Here is a 27,936-nt window from a genome sequence, read left to right on the forward strand (position 1 = left end):
AATGGAGGAATATTTGAAGAAAAAGTACAAATACGAATTTGTACGAATGGAGAAACTAAAGAAGTAGGAATAAGGGGAGAGAATATATATAGGGGTCCAGTAATTGCGGAACAATTGTGAAAAAAGAATAATTATTTGCAAAGGAAGTTGAAAGTGTGGAGTACACCATTTTTTCTGTACGATTCTTTAATATTTAATAGTCAGTTTTAATATTTAATTGTCAGTTTTAACTGTTCGATATTTGTGCAAAGTAGAAAGAAAATGAAGTAGTTGGAAGAAATGTACTGCAATCGTGAAGAGTGTAAAATGTGTATAAAATGTATCAGTCGTAAGTAACGATTGTACAAAGTACAATTATTTCGTAAGGATTGTTTGCACGAAATAGAGATCGAAACGAGAGAAAAGAGGAAAGAAATAGAAATAAAGAAGCAGAGTGTTCTGTTGGGAACACACCTGACGTTATTTCAGGGTACACGAGTGATAATTACACTCCGGGTTAGGTTGTGCAAGATTTACCGAAGTTTCCTTTCGCGTCGATCACAAGGGCTTTTGTCGTCGATATTTGGTCAATTGGGTGACCACTTCCGGCGATCGTTCTCCTTTTTCGTGAGCGTAGGTGGGACGAGGAGAGAAGGTAGAAGCAGAAGGAAACGAGCGCCAGACAAATTTATATAAAAGTTCTTAAGAACTCAGGCCTCGAGGAATTTTCCTTCTTCACGGGGAAGTTAACGAAGTGCCACTTTCGAATTAAAACCAAATGGGAAAATTGCTAGGGAACTTCTACAAACTGGAATCTCTCGATTCGAACACGTGTATCGAACACAACGAGTCGGTTCAACCCGAGAAAACCCTGCTTCCTATTTATTTACAGGACAAACTTTTTACTTGGTAAAATGAAAAATTCACAACGGTAAACAACGGAAACAATGTAAAACTACCGAAAGAACTCGGTAACGGAAATTTCGAACCAGAGTTTCTTAACTTCGGACAATTAAAAGACCTTATCAACGCAAACTTCCGACAAGAGTTCTTTCAACTTCGGACAACCGTAGTAGCTAAAGTAACAAAATTTTCTAACCGAAAGTTTCCAACGCAGGACGATTAAAATATCTCATTAGTAACGCACATTTCGAACCCGAGTTTCGTAACTTCGGACAATCAAAAGTGCTCGTTAGTAACGCATATTTCGAACCTTGTTACCTCGCCATCTGTATCTTTCGACGAACGAGAGATCTCGGTGATTCTGAATCGGGTTTTAGAATTCTAGCTGAAGGAATATCGTCGCGCGGAGGCACGGGAGAATTACGGTGATCGATGAACCTGGATTCGTGGTAAATTCGAGGTCACAAGTATATCCGCGTAAACGTCTTGCGGTAATTTTGACGATACGAGCACCCACTAACCAGGGCGCACCGGTCTCTTGCAAGGTGATCCATCGATCGGACATTGAACTCGGCTCGCACTACCTGGAGTCTCGTGTTCACGGATCTCTCCTTTCGTTCGTGGTACGTCGTACCGGCAACACGATTCGAGGTAAACAGTGGCCGAGAACGTTGCTCGATTCTATTCCACGTTATCGATTCTCATCATCGGGGACGATATTCGAAAACACGTCTCGTGTTCCGTGCAATTTCAAGACTGTAACATCAGCGTCGTTCTTGACACGGTCGCGTCGACTTGAAACGGAAGTTCCATTCTCGCTAGATTTTTCCTCGAATTTTTCACATTTCTAGGTTCACTTTTGATCATTTGTTCCTCATTTATCGTCTTCTCGCGGATACTGCTATAGAAACGCTATTAGGAATCATCGATTCGATGGATTATCCATTCGATGGTATTAATCGTTGAACATCGATAGAAATGATTAATATTTGAGAAGATAATGGTGATTGATAATATTTAAGGTGATTAATATTTGGAGAACATAGATTACACTCTACTTGTAGGAAACTTTTCGTGTATTTTTACATTTGGTAGGGAAACAAATATATTTTCTAACGTTGAATTCGACTAGGTAGGTATGTCAAGGTTAATGAAAACATTTTAGGGATTTAAGACACTTGTCTATGGAAATGTTACAGGAGTGAACTTACGGACCTGTAGGAACTTAATTATCCTGTATGAAGATAATTTAAAATGAATTGGTAATTTAAATAAATGAATCTGTGTCCAAAGTGTCTCTTCGTACATTGTAAAGTGTCGCTCGTTAAATATCAATAGCGATTAATATTTAAAGGGTACGGAGTTGCATCGTTGAATACTTTCTCCAAGTGTGTCTCACTTCTGACAATAAATATTTTCCAATATTGAATTCGTCTCCGTGGACGTTGCAAGGTGTACGAAAATAATGAAAAGAATTCAAGCAAGCATCAAAAATAATTTGATCAATTCGATTCTTATATAAAATTATATAATAATTTGAGAATTCGTACTTCGTTTGTTATCGATGTTGATAAGAAAAATGCGAAGTAGTTCTAAAATTCCGCGCGTGTTATCCCGAACACGCCCGAAATATCCAAGTGTATTTTAGTTAATGAACCAAAACGGTTTTAATGAAATTTTACGAGATGCATTCGAAGCGTGCGAAGTCTTCCGCTCGGATGGGTATTATTTGTAAACGAATAAAGTTTAATGTACCGAAGAAACGCGAAGGGAAACGATTTTATAGAGCTTCGAAACCGATTCGATGAACACGGAACGTGAAAATCGAGCAATTTTCCCGCGCGAACGTTTACACTCCGATATTATTTCCTTCCGACGTGACTTTCCTTCGTTGGTAATAAAAACGCGGGACAAATCTCGCGGCTCGAGTCACCCGAGAGAGAAAAAGAAAAGAAAATTTCCAAGGAAATACATAGAGAGAGAGAGAGAGAGAGAGAGAGAGAGAGAGAGAGAGAGAGAGAGAGAGAGAGAGAGAGAGAGAGAGAGAGAGAGAGAGAGAGAGAGAGAGAGAGAGAGAGAGAGAGAGAGAGAGAGAGAGAGAGAGAGAGAGAGAGAGAGAGAGAGAGAGAGAGAGAGAGAGAGAGAGAGAGAGAGAGAGAGAGAGAGAGAGAGAGAGAGAGAGAGAGAGAGAGAGAGAGAGAGAGAGAGAGAGAGAGAGAGAGAGAGAGAGAGAGAGAGAGAGAGAGAGAGAGAGAGAGAGAGAGAGAGAGAGAGAGAGAGAGAGAGAGTAACAAATAATGCACAATATGCACCGGTGTTGGACGGGATGGCACACGAGGTGTTAAATAATGAAAATTTTAAAAGAGCGCGTACGTCGCGAGTCGCGTTAACTATTCAAGAAGTCTAATAACGCTGGGAGAAATATTTGAACCGGCATGGAGAATCGATATCGCGTACAAACTGAAAAAGAAACTTTATTGAACGGAAAATTGCGTCTCTCGTCGTTTGTTTCGCGCTACTCGATCTCGTTACGATCCTTGCGATATAGACGGTTTGAGTAAACATGGGAGAGACCACGCCTGGGTCCAAATGGACCCGTGACTCGACTCGCACTAATATTTCCAAGGAATCTTTTATTATCTTATCGTATACAATTTCTATAACGAAGCTTTATTAACGGTACAATTGGAAAAGTCTCTATGGGTCCGAAATGACCCGAACGTGGTTCATATTAATATCCCCCGAAAAAATATCCGAAGACAACGAAGACTCTATCACTCCATCGTGTTTAATTTCCAAGGAAAACTGTACCGACGTTATAATTGAAAGCCTTTCTGGGTCAAAAATGACCCAAACGTGGTACACATTAATATCCCCCGGAGAAATATCCCAAAGAACGAAGATTCCATCTCTCCATAGTGCTCAATTTCCAAGAAAATCTGCATCGACGCTACAATTGAAAACCTTTCTGGGTCAAAAATGACCCAAACGTGGTTCATATTAATATCCCCTATAAAAATATCCGAAAGAACGAAGACTCTGTCGCTCCATAGTGCTCAATTTCCAAGAAAAGCTACACCAACGCTACAATCGAAAGCCTTTCTGGGTCAAAGATGACCCACACGTGGAACATATTAATATCTCCACAAAAATATCCGAAAGAACGAAGAGTCTACCGCTCCATCGTGCTCAATTTCCAAGGAAAACCTGTACCGACGATGTCGATCGAAAAAAATCTCCTCTGGGTCCGTGACGACCCACGCGCGGCAAGTTCGGGTTAAGTACGGTCGTACAATCGCGCGGCTCGCCCTTCAGCTGTAGTTTGAAATTCGATTTAGCTTCCGGGCGCAGGTAACCGGGGCCCTGTTTCGTCGAACATTTATACGACAGCATCTGTGTCACGTAACGAACACCCGGGCGACTCTCAATACTCGATAAAGGGAAACTTTTGTTAGCTAGGCGAGGGATTTACCGGTGACTCGGAACTCTCGAACTCCGTCTTCCGCGCGATGCTTTTTCTCACCGCGGAATTACCATGGAATCTTTCGCCCGGTCCGACGTCTGGCCTGTTATCGTATTCTTTCTCCCCGTGACTTTGTTCGGGATCTCCCTGACCTCGGGTTCCTCGAAACTTCGAAGTTCCAGGTCCTCCGGCGACAAACGTCGTAATGGATACGCGAAGCGGTTACCGGGGTGTACGGTTGCGCACGTTTTGTACACGAAGTACGATGAAGTTTACTTCGTGACTACAAAGATCCGTAATACGTACAATGGTTACACGAAGACGAGCTCGTCGCGATTTCAAGACTCTTCCTCGAGGGGTTCCTCGTAGTCTGTACGTTTTACCGACAGAGGGGAATGGAAAAGTCGTATTTTATGGAAAATAATATCGCGGGTGTGCGACGAATAGTACCGAAAGTAGTACATTTTATATTACGTTGAAAAATAGTAACGTTATTAAGGGATAAATAGTGTCGAAAATAGTTCTTTTAAATTATGTAAGAAAATATTGACATCGCGAGTAAGGGATACATAGTACCAAAAGTAGTACCTTTTATATTACGTTGAAAAATATGAACGTTATTAAGGGATAAACAGTGTCGAAAGTTATTCTTTTGTATTCTATAAGAAAATATTAACATAACGAATAAGGGATAAATAGTGTCCAAAGTAGTCCTTTTAAATTATGTAAGAAAATATTGACATCACTAGTAGGAGACAAATAGTACCAAAAGTAGTACCTTTTATATTACGTTGAAAAATATTAACGTCGTTAAGGGATAAATAGTGCCGAAAGTTATTCTTTTGTATTGTATAAGAAAATAATAACACAGCGAATAAGGGATAAATAATGTCCAAAGTAGTCCTTTTAAATTACGTAAGAAAATATTGACATTGCGAGTAAGTGATAAATAATGTCAAAATAGTCCTTCTTCATTACGTAAGAAAATATTGATATAGCAAATAAGGGATAAATAATATCCAAAATAGTCCTTTTACATTATACAAGAGAGTATTAATATAACAAGTAACCGATAAATATAAACTGATTCAAGAACACCCATATTCGTACTCATACTTCAGGAGTCTACACACTAAGATGTGTAAAAAAAAATATCCTACCAACTGAAACAAAATATCCTTGCACTCGACACTCGTTAACGTTAATTATCGTACCATTTACACGGTGAAACGTACCACATAAACTCTATAAACTTCCCAACCAGTAACGCCATTCCTGCCACTTCCATTTATCGGTGTTGCAACCACCATACGTTTACTCGTATTTGTATTTCGGAGTAGTCACGATCGACCACCCCTATAAGCGTTACATATACAGAATACACAGTTCGTAGAACGTTCTTCCCTAAAATAATTCCCTAAAATACGGATACCTACTTCTAAATCGCACTGTACAAGATCTACAGGTACAACAAACGAGTCCCCCCTGAACAACGCGTTCTACCCGTTTGTTTCCAACCGAGCGAATTACTTTCGCCTATTTAAAATACGACGTAACTTTTCCACAAACTTCAACGCACGAATCGGACTCGCCAACGCGGTGAAAGTCCCGCCGCAGGAATATAATCACTTCGATGGAAAAATATTTAAGAAGTGTTACAATGCACAAATATATTCGATGGAAAAATATTTAGGAAGAGTTACGAAGCACAAATATATTTACTTCGATGGAAAAATATTTAAGAAGTGTTACGACGCAGAGATATATTTACTTCGATGGAAAAATATTTAGGAAGTGTTACGACGCACAACTATATTTACTTCAATGGAAAAATTAATTAGGAATAGTTACGACAGACAAATATATTTACTTCGATGGAAAAATATTTAAGAAGTGTTACGACGTACAAATATATTTACTTCGATGAAAAAATATTTAGGAAATGTTACGACACACAAATATATTTACTTCAATGGAAAAATTAATTAGGAATGGTTACGACAGACAAATATATTTACTTCGATGGAAAAATATTTAGGAAGTGTCACGACGCACAAATATATTTACTTGGATGGAAAAATATTTAGGAAGGGTAGCACGCACCTTGAGTCCCGTTTCCACGGGATCTGATAAGACGGTGAAATTTCGAGGAAGTTTCCCTCCGGATGTGAAAATCGATTAATCAGCGATTCGAGATTGCGATCTGTTCCAAGATAGAGAGGCGAGAGTTCGGAACGAAATTATCTCCGCGCGCGATTCCTCCGGTAGCAGCAGCAGAAGCAGTAGCAGGTATTGCGAGAAGCATCCAGCGTCCTTGAAACGCGCAAACGTTTCACCGATTGTCCGTGTCTTCGACTCTGAATCACGCAGATAACATCGTTATCTTCGCCATTAGGAGCTGTGTACGTGTGCCGGTGGTATGCGCTAGCGACGTCGCGTAGAGTGAAACTCGTCGCTTTGGAAGACGAAGAAGACGAAGAAGAAAAAGACCAAGAAGAAGAAGAAGAAGAAGAGCAGGAGGAAAAAAGAGGAATATAGAACAAAGTTCTCCCGAACGAAGCGTCGTTTTGAGGAAGACCGCCGATAAGACGGGGTAAAATGCGTTTCTCTGGAAATAGATTCAGACTAGGGGGAGTTTGCGACTGTTCTGGAATTCGGTGTTCCTGTTCGCTCGCTTAGATAACGAAATTAATGCTATCTATTGCGGATAATTAGCAGCAACCGGTTTAATACGTTTCGAGATAAAGTGAAATTAGATCCGAGTTCGACCGAAATTGCACATTTTTATTCGGTTCGATAGAGGTTCGATAGAGGTTCGATAGAGGTTCGTTCTGTTTGCGATCGAAACGGTTGTGAATCGAAACGGTAACTCGACTTTGATATTGCGGTAAATTGTAGTTTTTATTTTTCTTTCTTTGGTGTCACTTGCCACGAGTTTGCTTTAGGGCGTTATAATAGTTTAAGGTATATGTTTGTTTCTCTAAGAAAATGTATTGTAGCTGTTATCTGTTTCTTTTTGTCAGGGTCGTTGTAGTAGTGGAAGCAGTGGTAATAATGGTAATAGTAGGAGTAGTGGTAGTAGTGGTAGTAGTGGTAGTAGTGGTAGTAGTGGTAGTAGTGGTAGTAGTGGTAGTAGTGGTAGTAGTGGTAGTAGTGGTAGTAGTGGTAGTAGTGGTAGTAGTGGTAGTAGTGGTAGTAGTGGTAGTAGTGGTAGTAGTGGTAGTAGTGGTAGTTGTGATACTAGTGATAGTAGTAGATATTACTGATATTACTAATAGTCGTGATGGTAGTGATACTACTAATAACAGTAGTTGTAGTAGTGGTAATAGTAGTGACAATAGTAACAGTAGTAGTGGTGATAGTGATACAAGTAATACTGGTAGTGATAGCAGTGATACTAGTAATAGCAGCAGTTGTATTAATGGTAATTAATACTCTAGTAAACTAGTGATACTAGTAAAGTAGTAGTGATAGCGGTAGTAGTGATACTAGTAAGAGCAGTAGCTGTATTAATGGTAATAGTAATGGTAGTAGTGGTAGTAGTAATACTAGTAATAGTAGTAGTGATAGTGATAGTTAGCGATACTAGTAATAATAGTAATGGTAGTACTGGTAATAATGATAGTAGCGGTAATAGTAGTGATACTAGTGGTAATAGTAGTAGTGTTTAGTAGATTATTAGTGTTAGTAGTGTTCAATTCTATATTTTCGTTTTGTACCTTCGGTTCCTCTGCAGTCGTATAGAATAGTGATCAGTCGAGTGACCGGTTATCAATAGCGTAAGTTGATTCTTTGCCATAAGTTGCACTTTGGAGGATCGAGTTTCTCGACGAAATATTCACATACAATTTTGTTGTGTGTCCGAATCTCAACTAAGCTAGTATTTTCGTTCGTGTTGTGACACGAGATTTGTTGGTACAATTGTTAGACTTGTATATTTTGGTTCTACCAATAATCAGTCACAGATTGTCCCATTTTTCTTTCATGCTTTTTCTAGAAAATTAATACGATCTCCGTACAATATTGCGATACCTGGTTTAACTAATACGAATATATAGTTTTCTTTTGCCTCGACGTTTGCCCTTTGAACTATACCTCGCTAAGCAGAGATCCAGATGACGATGTAACTTCGAAGATTTCTGAACAGGTCTCTTCTACGTTCTTTACGATTTCCATTTCTTTGTTTCTTTCTTTTATATATTATACAAACAATAAGACATTGCTCGCACCCATGAAATTCGAAAATGTTAATACAGTTCACAGTTTCGAAAATGGCGTACGCATCGACAGTGACGATGCAACTTGTTCATGGAGGTCCCTTTTCGATCGTGTGTTCGCTCGAGATCGAACGTAATTAAATCTCGTCGTCTGTTGGTATTCGGTTTACCCGATACCGGTCACGGTTCGACCTACACCGACCATACACCAACACCGTGGTTAGTTTGCTTTTTCCAACCACAATGGGGTTACACTTTGCGCTCGATCGATGTTTATTTCCGCTCGGTCGATATGAATCGATAAAGAATGACTATTAACGGTCGGCGCTCGAAACACGATCGAGTTTCGTCGAACACAGGATGCACGAACCGGAAATGACAATTGAGACGTGCGGGGGAAAAATTCCGTGGCGTTAACTCCCGTCCAACGACAAGACGGTGTTTCGAACGCGAGGAGCGCGGCTGATCGAATCTCGAATAACTCGATTACCGTCCACTCGGATTAAATTACAACTATAAACACCGACCGTACAACGCTGGAAAACGGTGGTACTGTGTTTCTTCGTTTGGTAGCCAATTTCGTCGCCCAAGAGAACAACAGACCTAATTTCACAAACACCTGACCGGAACCTTTGCGAAAAGTTCGAGAGAGCTCCTGTTGTTCCTGGTTAGAAGTTGTTACCTTTGAACCTATCAAGTCCCGATGAAGTTACGTGGGAGGTGTCACGATGATCCCTGGCTACTTAACAATTTCTATCTTGAAATATATACGAAGAGTCTCTCTTTGTAATTGATAGAAAACATGGAATTGTTCCATTTTCTGGAAACTTGATTTTCCACACGGAAATTGAACACGAATTATTTGGGACTTTGCAAGAGAAACAACTATGTTTGGATAACTGTATACAATGTAGGTTTTGACGAAATTTGGAAATTAACCCTAATGTGTTTTAGATACGAAATCATCACGATACATGAAACTTCTGTTTTTAACATCGTTATAGATTAACAACGGTACACAAAACTTCCGTTTTTAACATCATTGTAGATTAACAACGACACACAAAACTTCTGTTTTTAACATCATACAACGAGATGAGTCGAGAAATAGTAGAAAGAATAATACATCGCGATGACGCGCTGGGTCGAGAGAGACCCGAGGACGACTAACATTCGTACAGGAAACTAACAAGTACCTAACAAGTACAGGAAACTCGATTAAACAGAATATCTCCTAGAAATGCCCCCCAAAGATGGAATCCAATTTCATCGTTCGAACATCGAAACGATTTTTCGTCAATTGTCTCGATTCCTCGAACTTGACGGATCGACTCCAATCGATTCGCGAGACTCCCCGCTGACCGCTCGCCTCGTGCGTTTAAAAACCGAGATGAACGAAAAAGAAAAAGAAAAAAGAAAAATCTACCGACAGATCGTTATCCATCGGGCGTTGATTCACTTTTTCGTTATTTTCGTTTCGTTAGCATGCTCCTGACACGCGCTCGCAAAAAAATCCACCGCTCGCGTAATTCAGTCGAGATTAACATTCAACTCGAACGTCGGAGCCTTTTGTTTCTGGGAACAGCGAACGAAAAAAAAAAAAGAAAAAAGAGGAAAAAAAAAGTCATCGATTCGTGGCTCGTTCGGTCCCCACGGGTCGTATATAAAATCAGCCCGGGTCTCCGCGTCGGTTTTCACCGGAGCACGAAGCTCCGCGTTATAATCCACGGGGCGCCATTGTCGGTCGTTCGTCAATTTCGATTCAGAGGACGGATCGCCGATAGTTCGTGACTCGTAGCCTTAAAATCGAGAAGCAGAGGCCGAGCCGAGCCGGCCGCTCGCTCGCCCCGGTCGTTCATTCGCGGCACGTGTCTCGAAACTGCTTAATTATTTATCTTCCCGATCGAGTATTTCTTTTGCCCGTATAATTTCGGGGGGGTCGCGGACCGACTCGAAATACCTTCCGAAGAGTCTCACCGACGAGCCTCTTCGGAACCCATCGGCCCCGGGACGTTCACTCCTCGAACGAAGACATTACTCCGAGAGATGTTTGTGTTTCTAGAATAATTCCTAGAAACTCTAGTGTTTCTAGAGTAATTCCTAGAAACTCTAGTGTTTCTAGGGCAATTCCTGGAAACTCTAGTGTTTCTAGAGTAATTCCTGGAAACTCTAGTGTTTCTAGAGTAATTCCTAGAAACTCTAGTATTTCTAGAGTAATTCCTAGAAACTCTAGTGTCTCTAGAGTAATTCCTAGAAACTCTAGTGTTTCTAGAGTAATTCCTAGAGACTCTAGTGTTTCTAGAGTAATTCATAGAAACTCTAGTGTTTCTGGAGTAATTTCTTGAAACTCTAGTGTTTCTAGAGTAATTCCTAGAAACTCTAGTGTTTCTAGAGTAATTCCTAGAAACTCTAGTATTTCTAGAGTAATTCCTAGAAACTCTAGTGTCTCTAGATTAATTCCTGGAAGCTCTAGTGTTTCTAGAGTAATTCCTGGAAACTCTAGTGTTTCTAGAGTAATTCCTAGAAACTCTAGTGTTTCTAGAGTAATTCCTAGAAACTCTAGTGTTTCTAGAGTAATTCCTAGAGACTCTAGTGTTTCTAGAGTAATTCCTGGAAACTCTAGTGTTTCTAGAGTAATTCCTAGAGACTCTAGTGTTTCTAGAGTAATTCCTAGAGACTCTAGTGTTTCTAGAGTAATTCCTGGAAATTCTAGCGTTTCTAGAGCAATTCCTAGAAACTCTAGTGTTTCTAGAGCAATTCCTAGAAACTCTAGTGTTTCTAGAGTAATTCCTAGAAACTCTAGTATTTCTAGAGTAATTCCTGGAAGCTCTAGTGTTTCTAGAGTAATTCCTGGAAACTCTAGTGTTTCTAGAGTAATTCCTAGAAACTCTAGTGTTTCTAGAGTAATTCCTAGAAACTCTAGTGTTTCTAGAGTAATTCCTAGAGACTCTAGTGTTTCTAGAGTAATTCCTGGAAACTCTAGTGTTTCTAGAGTAATTCCTAGAGACTCTAGTGTTTCTAGAGTAATTCCTAGAGACTCTAGTGTTTCTAGAGTAATTCCTGGAAACTCTAGTGTTTCTAGAGCAATTCCTAGAAACTCTAGTGTTTCTAGAGCAATTCCTAGAAACTCTAGTGTTTCTAGAGTAATTCCTAGAAACTCTAGTGTTTCTAGAGTAATTTATATCGTCGCGTTTCGTAGCGTTGGGACCCGGGCGACTCGGTATTTCGCGGAAGCTGTAAATCATCGTTCCTAGCGCTTTTCGACGTACGATGGAGAATCGTTCACGCGGTATAGACGAAACCAGTTTCTTCTGCATTCTCAGGCCCTATTCTAATGATACTCGGAAACGTCCCGAGAAGTGTCCCGATGTGGGTCACACACTTCGATCGTTTCTCGACGAGCGTTAGATCACCGTAACTGTCGTGATTTATCTTCGTCCTGTGAGCGCTACGAGGTGGCCTATTTCTCCATCGAAAGCGTTTCAACGTCGAACAAAGGGTAATTGTGGATTTAAAGTTGCGGAAAGCTCGGGTACGAAGTAGAATTCATTTTCTTTCTTTTTTTTTGTTATAGATGGGTAAGTGTGTATCTTGGATTTCGGTAATGGGAAAGTGCATCAAGTGTGCATTCGTAGGTTGCGTTTCGTTCGTTTACTGTATTGATATCTTGTAATTGTGTATCTTGGATTTTAGTAATGGGAAAGTGCATCAAGTGTGCATTCGTGATTTGCATTTCGTTTACTGTATTTCTAAATATCTTGTAATTGTGTATCTTGGATTTCAGTAATGGGAAAGTGCATCAAGTGTGCATTGGTTTGCATTTCGATCGTTTACTGTATTAATATTTTATATGTAATTATGTATCTTGGATTTCAGTAATGGGAAAGTGCATCAAGTGTGCATTCGTGATTTGCATTTCGTTTACTGTATTTCTAGATACCTTGTAATTATGTATCTTAGATTTCAATAATGGGAAAGTGCATCAAATGTGCATTAGTAACTTGCATTTCGATCGTTTGTTATATTTTTAACCCCATAGAAACCTCGAATAGACAAGATGCTTTTCAAAGTCACGTTGGGTATATTTTTTGAAACACTTTGCCCATTTCGATAACTTTCACACTCGTTGAGTACTTGTCGAGTGATCTCGGAACGTGAGTCAATGTGCGATGATGAAAACGTTGCGTTGAAGACGCAAACGGTTCCTTTGGGAAAAATTACAAAAAGATCGCTTCCTCTCATTTAAAATACCAGAAGACCCTTTTAATTCCTACGAGAAAAACTTTCAACAAACTATATTTATTACGAATCAGATATTTTATTTTAGAATTTTATTCATTCTTAATAAAAGTTATCTCGAGGCAAGTTTTTTGGTTTGTAGTTTATTTCAGAGTCTCCACTGTCGAAAGACACCTAGATCGCCGCGATCGGTATACGAAGGTCCGATTAACATTCGTCCACTTCCTTGAAGCACGTTTTTCAAGAGGCAGTGTTTACCGGGATCTCGTCTCAAATCGTTTGTTTATCCACGGTGAACGAGCACCGCCCTTGTACAGTTTCGACTCGCAGGAATTCTCTTTCTGGGTCCCCTCGAGGGGACCGAGACCGTTCCGGGGGACTTTGCGTTTCCTTCCGTTTGTTTTCTTTCTCCTCAGACGACGCCTCCGGGCGCGCTTCTACGTCGAGAGAGCCTCGATCGTTCCAACCTTAGCGACACTCGTTCCACCCGCTCTCCGTGGCGAAGTTTCACGGGGGAAACCTTCGAAAAGCGAAAACCCGGTACGCAGAGGTTGTAACATCATCCCTCTTGTCGCTTATGACCGGACCGACGACTAAATTCGATTACTACGTTGGGATTTCCTCGACCGTTGTAGCTCTCTCGACACACACCACCCCCATATTGAAACTTTACACCGTACGGTAGTCATCCTTTTAAAGATTCTCTCGGTTTTTTTTCTTCTTTTTTTTCTCTTTTTTTTCGTTCAGTCCCTCCTTCAAAGGTATACGCGCCGACGATGCACGGTTACACGGGTTGTTGATAACGAATGCGACGAGTTTTCGGTGGCTTTTATCGTCGAGTCGAGTTAAGTCGTGTCGAGTCGAGTCGAGTTAAGTCGAGTCGCGTCGCGCGCCATCACGGACGCAAATATCGTTGGTTCAGCGGCCGAAGGAAGTTTTCCTTTGTACGGAAGGAAGAGAGTGGAAATACAAAACTCGATTCGTTCGATGAGTCAAACCGTTGGAAAGTTTCTCGCCGTGGATTTTTTTTCTTTCCTTGCACGTGGCTCGCGAATCGAACGAAGATGATCCGAGTTGCGCGACCGAAACTCGTTAATTGCGACCACTCGGATGTTACGGTAACCGTCGATCGATCCGTGATATTTTTAACCCACTCCTTTGATAAAACCCAAACAAATAACCGTCCAGGTGGTGCTCTTATTGCTAATAAGTGATTCCTTCGAATCGAAGGCCAAATACCCGGCCGAGAATACTCGAGTATTATTATTTGCTTTCATAACAGCGGACGATCGACGTATTCGGATCCCCCATTGTTTACCACGAAATCCGCACCGGTGAATTCGCGATTAATTGGCCAACGAAACCGAATCTATACAATGCTGACGTAATACTTGATCATCGGAGCAACTTGGAATTTGAATTAAGACTCGAACTCCAAACTCGAAACAACTGGGGCTACTCGATTCTTTTAAGACGCTCAAAACAATTCGAGTTACTCCATTCTTTTGAGACGCTCAGAAATAATTCGAATTATTTGACTCCATGGAATATTCAGAAATAATTCAAACCATTTGATTCCTTTGAGACATTCAGAAATTATTCAAACTATTTGATTCGTTTGAGACATTTAGAAATAATTCGAGCTATTTGACTCCACTGAGTATTCAGAAATAATTCGAACTATTTGATTCCATTGAGTATTCAGAAATAATTCAAACTATTTGATTCGTTTGAGACACTCAGAAATAATTCGATTTCTTTGAGTCACTCAAAGTAACTCGAGCTACAACATTCTTTTGAGATGCTCAAAACAATTCAAACTATACCATTTTTTAAGTCACTCAGAAATAATTCGAACTACTCAATTTATTTGAGATACTCAGAAATAATTCGAACCATTTGATTCCTTATAAACACTCAGAAATAATTCGAACTATTCGATTCCTTTAAGACACTCAGAAATAATTCGAACTATTCGATTCCTTCGAGACACTCAGAAATAATTCGAACTATTCGATTCCTTTAAGAGACTCAAAAATAATTCGAACTATTCGATTTCTTTGAGACACTCAGAAATAATTCGAACTATTCGATTCCTTTGAGACACTCAGAACTAATTCGAACCATTCGATTCCTTTGAGACGTTCGATATAATTCGAGTTACCCGATACTTTCGTTCGAGACAACTCGAGCTACTCGATTCGTTCCAATCGTTCCGTTGTGTTCCGAGTTCTCGGATCGGCCCTACGGATCGAATGTTCCTCGACTCGCTCCTCCCTGGTATTCGAACATCGCTAACGCGTACCGAGCGTCTGAATCCGAGCGCTCGTTCATAACCGAGAGATCCTCTTTGTGCCGGGCGACTAGATGCAGAAATAGCCAGGCGTTATCCCCCGGTTCCTCCCGTCCTTTGAGTCAGCGCGCGAAATGGCACGAATTTTAAGAGCGAGTCTTAGTCATTCATCGAGCGTGGAAAAACATGTCCACCGTGTATACGCGGACTTACGCGCGAAACTGGTGTAGGAAGCGTTTCCCTGGCGCACAGTGGCCCCGTTCCTCTTTATTTCGACGAACGTCGTCCCAGCTGTTCGGAACGACGCGAACCGAGAGAGAGAGAGAGAGAGAGAGATAGTGAGTAAGCGAGAGAGACCTGACGTCACCGATGCATGCTCGAGGAAAACGTTTTCGAGTCTCTTGTCCCCGACGTTACGGGGAATCGCCGTGCATAAATCCCTTTCTCGCTTTCCACCGAGCGAAACCGAGAGACATTCTGGTATATTTAGTAACCCCGTTTCTTAACGGGGTCTTGTACTTTGCGAACGCGTACTCGATGCGTCACATGCGACGAACGATGGCTTGCGTGTTGTCGATGTCCACGAGGATTTCGAGAATCGCTCGACTTTGGTCATTAGACACAAAGAAGAGATATTAAATATAGTAGCTAACTTACGTTCTATCTTCAGTTACGTGTGTACCCCTTTCATGTGCGTATGCAACTGACGCGTCGCGGTAGTTGCTTCGTTTGCTACTCGGTACGAAGGAAGGAAGCTTGCGCCTCGAGGATTAGAATAATCGAAGATTCATAGTTTTCGAGATATTAAATACAGTAGCTACCTTACGTTCTGTCTGCAATTACGTGTGTACCACTCGGTGTGCATATGCAACTGACGCGTCGCGGTAGTTGCTTCGTTTGCTACTCGGTAGGAAGGAAGGAAGCTTTCACCTCGAGAATTAGAATAATTGAAGATTCATAGTTTTCGAGATACCAAATACAGTAGCTACCTTACGTTCTGTCTACAGTTACGTGTGTACCCTTCCATGTGCATATGCAACTGACGCGTCGGGGTAGTTACTTCGTTTGCTACTCGGCGATCTATTTACGCCAGTGGTTTTTCCATTGATCTCTGGATCGGTTTTTCTTTTCCAAAGACACCTGTATCACAGATACAGAAGGCACAAACCTTCTTTTAACGGTATATATATAAATTTTACTAAATCGATATTTGTTACGCGCGTTATACGAACTACGTATCTAATGTACCTCCATATACCACCCAATGGTAACCACGCACCCAACATCCTAAACAAGCGGATCACATATTATCCGTTCGCCAGAAGGAGGCTAACGAATGTTCTCATCCTCGCTCTAGGGAATTTACAGTTCACTAGCTCTCTCACCGTCAGCACCGAGGACGTTGACGAAAATCGACACTGTCGATATTGTATTTCCAACGGTGTATCTCCGATACAGTAAGTTTTTGGACCACCGTTGTTGCAATCATCATTTTCACTTTATTCACGGGCCACCGAGCCCTTTTAAGTCATTTGTCGAAGGCAATTTGTAACATTACAAAGCACAAGACTTAATATAGCAGATACTCAGGAATTCATAAAATGGCCCGGAGAAATGGGTCAGAAAATTCAAGCTGCTTATTGCAATTCTCGAGGCACAGGTTCTCGATTAAGAGTGTCCCCCTCTCCTCCCCATTGTCCCAATAATTAAAACGGAATCACCGCCCGGGCCGAGGGAAAACGAACGGACGGATCGTTCTCGTTCGAACGAGACTCGCCTCCGTGCAAAGATTGCGGTAACAGGCGAAACAGAATGTAATTCGACGGTTCCGTTCCGAGTTCATTTCTTAATGGAGCGACAGGTCAGGAGTGGTCGGACAGGAAACGGTTACAGCCGTATCGCCGCACCCAGTCCCCGATCGTTCTTCGTCACGCGATTCGGTTTCGTCTTTCGCGTAAAATTGAAATTTCCAACGTCGTTCGTGCCCTCGACTCTCGTATCCTCATCCCGCGCGTACACGGATTTACACAACGGGGCCACGAAGTTTCGAAACACGCTCGTTGACGACGACTCGGCGATTTTCTCGAACGCTGCGACGAACACTTCGAGCGTCGTAAATTCCTTCTATTCGCCCAAGTTTAGTCATCTCCTCGTACTCCCGAAATGGACTCCGCGGCAAGAAAATTTCCAGCCAGCTCGAATCATCCTCGCCCCTAACCACGACACGGGGACGTTGTCCAGGACAGAGGGTTAATTCTGACTTAAATCATAATTCTATTTGATTTTAAATATGGGATACAATTCTGACCCAAACTCGAATTCTACAGGTTTGCGTTTCAAGTACGGGTCAATTCTGACCCACGCTCGAATTTTATTAGTTTGCATTTGAACTACGGATCATTATTGATCCGAAATCGAATTCTATTTGATTTTAAATATGGGATACAATTCTGACCCAAACTCGAATTCTGCAAGTTTGCGTTTCAAGTGCGGGTCAATTCTGACCCACGCTCGAATTTTATTTGCATTTGAACTACGGGTCATTATTGATCCAAAATCGAATTCTATTTGCATTTAAAATATGGAGTACAATTCTGACCCGAACTTGAATTCTACAAGTTTGAATATGAACTGCGGGTCAATTGTGACCCAAACCCGAATTCTATCCTATTGGAACACGTGGATCGAAGTGTCACGTTGTTCGATTCGTTCGCGTTTCAACGGCCACGGCACGAAAGCAGGCCAACGACGGTGACACGAGAATTCTACTCGGGTCAAAGTGGACCCGGACCCGGCGTACCAGAGTCAATTCGTCCGCATTGAATTAGAACTCGTGTCGCGGTTGTCCACGCCCGAGCGTCTCCTCGCGTGCATTCCAGAAACACGAGAAGTGTTCACCGTACTCCGTGGCATCGTGTTTTTCGTAATTACTGAATCTAGAACGCGATACTGTAAACGAAACTTGGAGAGCAGAGCTTAAAGAGTGTCCGCGATGTATACGTGACGCGTCGCTAACTTTTTCCACGGAGAATCTATTCGATTCGCAGAGACGGTGAACAAAGCGCGCGCTTGTCTCGAGACATCGATACGACAAAGGCTCGATTATGAAACACTGTCCACCCTGTCGACGAAGTTTCTCCCGGTGTTTCTCGGGAAGTTTACACAAAAAAAACCCCTCGTCTTTCGACGAAGAGAGCACAGAGGGAGGCCACTGCGCTCCAAACCGACAGTGCCTCGATCGGTAGGCGAGATCTAGGAACGATACACGGGCTGGTGTAACTTCGAGAGACTCGAGACGGGCACACTGGCCTCGTTGTTCTCGGTGCCGGATTCTCTGACACCGTTTTCATCCGTTTGCAACCTACAGCCCCGTGCTTCGCCCGGTTCAATTAATCGAGGCTCGCGTGGGCGTTAATCCGTGAGCGTGTCGTTCATTGGACGAGGAGACACCAGAGGATGAAGACGAATCGACGTGAATGTACACCGCGACTACGAGTCAACAAGCTCGTCTCTGCTGGAGTCTCGCGCGATCGGAACACGATTCTATTCCACCTGAGAACTCGGAGCGCGCGAGGAGAGTTCAAGGCGAACGCGTCGGTTGAAATCGAGACGGTAAATCGCGCTGGTCGACCCGGAGGGGACGATGGCAAGAGAGAAAAAAGAAAAAAAAAAGGATCGAGACGGGAGCTGAACGGCTTCGTGTTACGGGCGACGTAACCGCGCCAGGAAAGCCGAAGCTATAAGCGCGACCGAAAGTCCGCGCCGGAGACGCGACTACGTGAGTCATCCCGTCGCTAATGAACGCCCAGAACGGCTCGCCATGATGCCGTGTTTACGCGCGACATCGACGCGGGAATTGTCACCTCGATGGTATTCCCGAGATGTATCAAGAGTTGCCAACTTAGGCTGAAAATCAAGTACAAGGTAACTTTTCAACGTGAGGATAGAAATATTCCCGAAGTCTGTTCGTTTTCGATCGATCCGGTGACCCAGTGAACGCTCTATTGTTAAAGAAAATAGAAATTTTCTATATTTTTCCATATATCTTCGCGGGAATGTTAATAATGTATCGGTGAGATTCTCCCGGTGAGAATGAGTCCAAACACGACCACGATCGGACTACTTTTAATTTCCAAAAATGGAGAATTTTTGAAAATTTTTGAAATCGGATGGAAGAGAAAGTGGTCCGAATGTGGTCGAGTTTGGACTCGTTTTAAACGGGAGAGTCTCGCCGATTGATTGACGGCCGTAAAAATTTGAATTCACTTCAACGATTAATGAACTTTTGTTGGTTAAGAATATACGAAAAGCTCGCATATTCGTTGGTAATACTCTCGCGAGGGACTCGTCTCGAGCAAGTTTCACAGCTTTGAATTCCAACGCTCGAATTCGAGAACGAAACAAAAGAAGATCCATGGAACGAAACACAGATTCGACCAGTGACTTATAACGAGGGATCGCCGCGTTTCCTGGTTCTGAACTCTCGCTCAGAGTTACGAGCCACGTCCACGGACGAATTCCGGCGAGGGTGTTCCCGATGAACAAAACCACCGTCGCGTAGCGTCGCGAAGTGCAACCAGATGGCGTTGGTGATTTACAGGAACGCGCGAGCGGCGCAACAATTATTTAATTATTCCTCGCGCACACTTTCCGTGGAAAACGATCGTATTTCTTTTCGCGGGCCGCGCCGAGCGCATTACAATGAATCAAGCCGGTCGCAGCTAGAATCGCTTAGCCGGCGTTCGAAATGGATGTTGTGATATCTCGCCGGCCAGAAATATCCCCAGATAACGAATTTAGCTCTCCAAAAACGGGGGAAGAGTCCAAGGTAAAGGGGCAGGCTTTCCTCGCTGTGGAACGAAATGCCGTGGACGCGCACCAGGAATAGCGCGACGTGGAAGACAAACAAATTGTCGGAAACTCCCTCGAAAAATAGGAAGTCTCCCAGTGGTAGCAACAGGAAAGAGGGAAATGTACGAAACTTTTCCCCGGCGTCCTTAAAGTCTGACGCATACCACGTCGATCAACAACTCAGCGGATCGAGTGAATGCTCGTACGGAAGATACTCGTGCACGTCGACAGCACGTGAAAGAAAAAAAAATTGTAAACGATGCTGTATTGTAGCGAAGAATTGACGGATAAATTCATGGTACACTGCCCTAACAGGAGCCGTAGACTGGACGATTTACAACCGTTTTGCAAAGTATGCAGGGGTTTGGGAAGTTTTGGATATCGAATAGTCGAAAATTTGTGTAATTTTGAGACTCGCGCTTCTATTTCGAATCATTATTGTATATGTAGTTATGTACTGTTGAGCGGAAACGTTGACGATACGTTGGATAGTATTGTATGTACACAACTACTCAAAAGTTTCCGCTCAAAGTATCTATACTAGTGTTCAAAAGTTCCCGCTCGAAGTATACGCTCCATCGCTCAGAAAATTTCTGCTCAAGGCACGCGTAGTGTTGTCAAAAAAATTTTCGCTCAAAGTATACGTTCTGTTGCTCAAAATTTCCGTTCAAAGAATGTGTAGTGTTGTCAAAAAAGTTTTCGCTCAAAGTATACGCACCATCGCTAAAAAATTTCCGCTCAAAGCATGTGTAGTGTTGTAAAAAAAGTTCCCGCTCAAAGTATACGCTCTGTTGCTCAAAATTTCCGCTCAAAGCATGTGTAGTGTTGTCAAAAAAGTTTCGGCTCAAAGTATACGTTCCGCAGCTTGAAATTATCCGCTTAAAGCACGTGTACTTTTGCCAAAAAGTTTCAAGGCTCAGAGTACATACACCGTCGCTCGGAAATATCCGCTCAAAGTATAAACACTACCGCTCAAAGTACGTGTACTGCTGCTATAAAGTATCTGCTCAAAGTATACACACTACCGTTCAAAATTTTTCGCCCAAAGCACGTGTATTGCTACTAAAGAAGTATGTGCTCAAAGTATACACACCATCGTTCAAAGTATATACACCACCGCTCAAAAGTTTCAGGCACTTGATCGAAAGTGCCTGATCTTTGAAACGCTGTAACTTTGTGAAAAATGGTCACAAAATAATTTCCCTAGACTCATTTTAAAGCTCAAACCTCCTCCTTTCATACCTCCATGTTTAATTCCCCCAAAGATTCTCGTACAACGGAAGTAACTTCAAAGAGTGATGATGATTTCCTCGAAAAAATTGCAAAACTTCAAACCGCTCTCAATCCTTCAAAAAATTTACAACACGTTTAAAATTACCCCGAATTTAAAGATCGATATCTCATCCGCGCAACGCCCCTATAAAAATAAATACACGATTACTCTTCCCTCTATCATTCTACTCGAAACGAGAACCATTCCCCCGATATCAGAATACAATTTGATCAACTATGCATTCACTCGTGAAAGCGTTGGTAAATTTCCAACTGGACGATCTACGACTCGAAATGTCGCTCAAAGCCTAGACTTTCAATTACCATATCATTTTTTACACAATTAAAAATATTCTCAATTTCTCCAACGAATAACTACATCTCTTTACTCAACAATCCCACTCTCTTCGTACAATCTCAAACGAAGAAAAACTATACAACTCGCGTCGCGGTAAATATCGTCAGCGACTACTCGTAGAAAACGTTCGAATGGTGGGATTGACCGACTAAGGGTGTCTTGCCGCGGATTTCGATCATCCGGCGTGAAATGCGGGCTCGAGCATAGCTGGAAAGCGGCCACTTTTCCGCGTCGTTTCTCGTGTTTTGTACGAGCACAGGTTGACGAACGCGAGAAACTCTCCGACCGTCGCGTCGACGCCCACCACTGGGTAAGGGCTCGTAGATACGAGGGTATTAAGGGATTAGAGCATCTTCCAGACTTATCCCGGGGATCGTCGCGAGGCCTCGACTCGGTCTTTCGACCTACGGAAGACCGAGAAGACTACTCCTCTCGAAACCGGCTCCGGTTCGACGGACACAATGAACCCTCTCGGTCGAGGAGTCTTTTGTACACGCCCCGTTCTTCCACCGACGTGGATACCTGTCGTTTTTTTCCACCTCGTTCGAAAAATAGGCTTCCCATCTACGCGCCCATAGATCCTCCTCTGCTCGAGGACCGATCGTGTTATCGTTCCATCGCACCGACGACTCACGACTCGTGTAAATTTGAAAAATTCTCCCGTTCCTCGTATCGTGTTTAGATTTCGGTCTGGCGGCGATTTACCGGCCTGTGGTTCACAGTGTGGGTACACCACGCTTTCCAGAGTTTTCCAAGCTTCTCCAAACCGGTTACCGGTCACCTATCGCACGGAGGGTGCGTTCTCGTTCACGGTACGGTCGCTCGCCCCTCTTTCGCGAAGATAAACTTCGCAACCGGGCCGGGTATAAATCACCGGGACGCGCGTGTTCGGGGAATCCCAGGAAAAATGAGCCACGGACGATCCGAGCGACAACCGTACTCCATTTTTCCAGCCCTTTCGTGAAATTCAACGAAAAACTTCTCAGCCAGCGTCACGCCGTTATATTGCGCGTTGTGTAACCCGAGCTGTCGCGAACTACGCGCGAATTGTACCAGCTGGTGTACGATTAGCGTAATTTCGAAACGGTGCTGGGGGAACGATTGTTGTTTCGCGTTTGAAGAAGCAGGGGACGTTTCAGGGGGGATAGATTCTGTAGTGTTGCGAGGTGGATCGTGGTTCGATCGTTCGAGAGTCGAAGAACGATTGGGTTTTGGAAGTTTGAAACGCGAGTCGATCGAGAATATTGTCGACGATTTGCTTGTAATTTTTGTAACGTTGAGAGTCGGATCGCGACGAATGTGGTGGGGACGTTTTGCTGATACGAGGTCGTCGAATTTTTGGAATCGTGAGTAATTTCTGGAAGTGGAAATTATTTTTGGAAGCGTGGGTAATTTTTTTTGGAGTTGTAAGTAATTTCTGGAAGTGGAAATTATTTTTGGAAGCGTGGGTAATTTTTGGAATTGTAAGTAATTTCTGGAAATGGAAATTATTTTTGGAAGTGGAAATTATTTTTGGAAGCGTGGGTAATTTTTTTTTGGAATTGTAAGTAATTTCTGGAAGTGGAAATTATTTTTGGAAGTATGGATAATTTTTGGAATTGTAATTTCTAGAAGTGGAAATCATTTTTGGAAGCGTGAGTAATTTTTGGAATAGTTAGTAGTTTTTAGAAGTGGAAATTATTTTTGAAAGCGTGGATAATTTTTGGAATCGTAAGTAATTTCTGGAAGTGGAAATTATTTTTGGAAGTATGGATAATTTTTGGAATTGTAATTTCTAGAAGTGGAAATCATTTTTGGAAGCGTGAGTAATTTTTGGAATAGTTAGTAGTTTTTAGAAGTGGAAATTATTTTTGAAAGCGTGGATAATTTTTGAAATCGTTAGTAATTTCTAGAAGTGGAAATTATTTTTGGAAGTATGGATAATTTTTGGAATTGTAATTTCTAGAAGTGGAAATCATTTTTGGAAGCGTGAGTAATTTTTGGAATAGTTAGTAGTTTTTAGAAGTGGAAATTATTTTTGAAAGCGTGGATAATTTTTGAAATCGTTAGTAATTTCTAGAAGTGGAAATTATTTTTCAAAGCGTGGATAATTTTTCGAATCGTTAGTAATTTTTAGAAGTGGAATTTATTTTTGGAATCGTAGATAATGTTTGAAAGTGTAGATAACTTTTGAAATTGTACATAAATTTTGGAATCAATTGTACACAATTTTTGGAATCGTAGACAATTTCTAAAGTTGCACATAAATTTTGGCATCGTGTGTAATTTCCGAAATCGTAGATAATTTTCGGAAGTGTGGATAATTTTTGAAATCGTATACAATTTTTGGAATCGTGCACAGTTTTCTGAATCGTGGACAATTTCTACAGTTGTAAATAAATTTTGGACCTCGTGCCCAATTTCCGAAATCGTAGATAAATTTTGAAATCATAGATGATTTTTGGATTCGTGGATAATTATCGAAAGCATAAACAATGTTTGAAATCTTACACAATTTTTGGAATCTTCCACAATTTTTAGAATCATCCACAATTTCTAGAATTGTAAATAAATTTTCGACCACGTTAGTAATTTCCAAAATCTCGAATAATTTTCTAAATCGTGAATACTTTTATAATCCTACCCAATAACAGAAATCGTTCACTATCGGCATTAAAATATTAATTTTTTCCATATTTTTATTTACCAAACGGTTCACCCGTCTACAAATAAACGTTGAAATAAAACTTCAACTACCATAACCCTTTCTACCGAACGATTCGCGAAAAAAATGTCAACGAACTGTTTCACATTCTCGAGTACTGGCGAATCAATTCTCGATTTCACGATTCGGTCGCACGCGATCGCGACTCGTTTCGCGCTCGAAACGTTTAAAAGAGCAAGAGGGGAAACAGCGGAATTATTGCTTGGCATGGCATTCGAACATTTCATTAAACTGGCGCGCTGACAAACGTACAGATAGCGGGGAACAGCCAGGAAGCCGACGTCAGCGGAAGTACTTTTAAAGGTAACCCGTCGTGGGCCAACAATTCCCTTCCCTCTCTCACCCTCCTTCCATATACATCTCTCTCTCTCGCTCCCGCGCTGAGAATGCGATTAGTATGGCACCGAAAACACAAACGCCGTATCGACGTCTGCGTGCTAATGACGAGCGAGTTAATGCAATTGTCGTCGTCGTCGACGTTGTCTGCTTTCGTTGGTACCATTTGTCGTTTTCGTTCAACCTATTCGAACAATTTTAACCACGACGAAACGCACGACCTTCGCGATAGGTCGTGATAAAAATTCGCAACCGTCGCCGTTTTATTTTCAAGGTTTAGGTAACTTCGTACACTTGCCGGCGAAATCAAAGGATCGTTCATTTCCCACCGAAAATTCGTCAATGTTTGAATCGGTATAACTCTGCGAAAAATACTTGCACCACAGTGTAGCTGGGTTTGTTTTAAAGGTGAAAGTTTCTACTTTCTCGTCCCTCGATTCGATTTTCGCGAGAATGCTTCGGTGATCGGATATGGGGCGGAAAGCGAAGAAGGTTTTCTTCCAAGATTTTCCAAATTCAAAAAATTCCACAAGGCTCGATAAATTTTATACGCAGTTCTTTCTACGCTTATTTTAAAGACGGAAGTCTCCCCTTTGCAACGAGCTCTTAAAAATTGTTGTACCATTTTTTCTCACCGAATTATCGCACTTTGAAGAATGCGAATCCACAGGCTCCTTAATATTCCACGAAACGTACAATAGTAACTAACAATAGTCGTAAGTGCGTATGTATTATACAAGAAAATTTGTATACACTATTTTCTCGTAAACTAAGTCCCAAAGGAACAAAAATATTCCGAATTTCTTTCATATTTTTCACCAGAAACTACCACTCAACGATGCTTGTAAATATCTCTCAGCTTTCGGGGACACTTTGTTTGCAAGGGCTCCAATACATACGTTAACGGACATTAAACATTGAACGTGTCTTCGTGTAGACTCGGTACCGTGACTACGAACAATTGTTCCTTAAATTTGAAACACTTGGTGAATATTGGATCGATAAATCGGCGAACTCGCGTCGAAAGATGCTCGGTTTCTCGTCGACGAATATTAACCGTATCTCGCGACTCAGCTCCGGGCGAATAAGGGCGAAACAATTGGCTCGTTTCGTTGTTTAACGAGGGATAAGGGGGGAGGGAATGAAATTCGATTTCTCGTGTCGGTTGCTCGTTCGAATTTCAGGGCTCTCGTCCCGTTTTATCGTCGTTGGTTCAAAGGACGAACGCAACTGCAAAGGGAGTTGCTCGTGACGTCGTTAGCAAGCATTTTTGCAACCCGAATAGCAATCCGTGTACCTGGCATCGATTCGTCACGGGTTCTCGTTACGGTGCGCGCATTACATAATAAATATGCAAACGCGGGCAACCTTCGTACGGAAAACAACCACGCGATACAGATATTCACGGTAATCGGCTGTTTCAGCAGACGTGATTCATTTTTCACGAAGATTAACGCGAGCGTACAATGATTTCCGCCTCATTACGGATTCATCTTCCGGCTGGTGAACATCGAGAATTGTTTCCGAGTGTGCTCCGTTTCGAGGATCGCGATTATCTCGCATCGAAAAATTATGCACAGCCTCGAGAGAAAGAGAGAGAGAGAGAGAGGTTCGAAGAAGTGAATAAATCGTTTCCCGTTTCTTGAAAATAACAAGAAACACAGAAGACAATTAATCCAACAGAGTTGATTTACGAGATCGTGATAACTACAGGGGTTTTCGTTTATTTTTTCACGAAGAACGTTGCACAAAGGATGCTTCCACTGGCAACTGACGATACGTTTATCGAAATCATTTTTTTTCTTTTTGGAAATAAACTTTTGAAGATATTATTTTGAAAATTTGTCAATTTCACTGTGTTCGATGGTTTGAGACATTTTCCACTTTGAGATTGTAACAAGATGTTGGAAGGTTTGAAGTGATCTTCAACGATTGTAATAAGATTTGAAGATGTTCGTCAAGTAGGCTTGTAGATTTTCACGTGGAAGTTTCTCTGTTATGAGAACAATAAGCGTGAAGTTTAATATACTTGAGTAGTAGAGCATCCAATCGATTAAACTACTCACAGAGCCTTCCCAACTTGTCACTACGTCAGTTGCTATTAGTATACCTGGCTGCACAATTTTTCCAAACTTTACACCTATTTTTCTTACAACTGACCAGTCATCTACGGCTGTAATTCCAGGTACAATTATTGCACATGTAAATTTATAAATTTACCAAATTTCATTAAAATCGGTGAGGTTCACTTGTGAATATATAATCCAAAAAACATTATAAAGATAATAAGAGCACGGATAAAACGAGGAAAAACTACGCAAGCTATGAATATCTATCGACAGAGATTACCAATTCAAAAGATACAATTTTTAATTTGCAAAAAAAAATCTATAAACCTGGTCGAGATGTACACCAGTTACTATTGGTGGGGATGTTCAAGTATACCTATCTGAACAATTGTTCCAAACTTTGCACCCATTTTTCCCACAACTGACCAGTCATCTACAGCTATAATTCCGGGTACAATTATTGCACATGTGAATCCACAAGCCTACCAAATTTCATTAAAATCGATGAGGTTCACTTGTGAATATATAATCCAAAAAACATTATAAAGATAATAAGAGCACAGATAAAACGAGGAAAAACTACTCAAGCTATCAATACCTATCCCCAGAGATTACCAATTCAAAAGATACAATTTTTAATTTGCAAAAAAATACAAAAATCTACAAACCTGGTCGAGAATGTACAAAGTAATCGAATGAAAATTTCACAAGTACACTTGTTCGATGAAAGAGCAGAGATCGCTCGAATCGCTGGACTCGATTTCGAGCGCTGAGATCGAATCAGATCGGTAATTTGTAAGAGTCGATAGCACGGGACGATTAACAAATGCTCGCGTGGCATTAATAATTGCGCAACGTTAATTCAAAAGAGTGTGGTCCACGTCGCGTTCTCCTTTCACCCTTTCCCTCCCCAATAGTTTTTCGCAATCGTCTCCCCTACCTCAGCGTCGGGTAATTCGCTCCAATAGAAATTCACTTGTTGACTTTAAAACGCGACAGGCCAAAGGACTTCCGTTTCATTATGGAGACGATTTTTTTCCTTTTTTCCCCTTCTTTTAACCGTCTAATCGTTATTCGCTACCGGCGGACCCGTAACACCGCAAATTATTCCGCGAAATTATTCTCGAGAGGTCCATTAAACTACCCTCTCTCTCTCTCCCTCCTAGGCTCTTTTCATCGTTACGGAATTAGGGGGAGGGGACGAAGATCCCATCGAGAGGACGATGCTTGCAATTACAGAAATTTTATGACA

General features: G+C 41.7%; 2 protein-coding genes across 5 annotated transcripts in view; one reads left to right on the forward strand and one right to left on the reverse strand.

Moving 5' to 3' along the window:
• LOC143148685 (uncharacterized) overlaps window positions 1–27,936 on the forward strand; it is a 78,639-nt gene that overhangs the window by 45,240 nt on the left and 5,463 nt on the right. The window contains exon 1 of one of the 4 annotated variants that reach the window (XM_076315267.1): window positions 22,796–22,921. The exons of the other annotated variants lie outside the window; for them this stretch is intronic. The gene's annotated coding sequence lies outside the window, so the exon portion shown is untranslated. Of the gene's footprint in view, window positions 1–22,795; window positions 22,922–27,936 lie in introns of those variants that run through there. 4 annotated transcript variants of the gene reach the window in all.
• Window positions 1–27,936, reverse strand: part of Hiw (MYC binding protein highwire) — a 476,677-nt gene that overhangs the window by 44,763 nt on the left and 403,978 nt on the right. The gene's annotated exons all lie outside the window — the stretch shown is intronic.

This window comes from Ptiloglossa arizonensis, chromosome 6 (genome assembly GCF_051014685.1).
Source record: "Ptiloglossa arizonensis isolate GNS036 chromosome 6, iyPtiAriz1_principal, whole genome shotgun sequence".
Taxonomy (NCBI): Eukaryota; Metazoa; Arthropoda; class Insecta; order Hymenoptera; family Colletidae; genus Ptiloglossa; species Ptiloglossa arizonensis.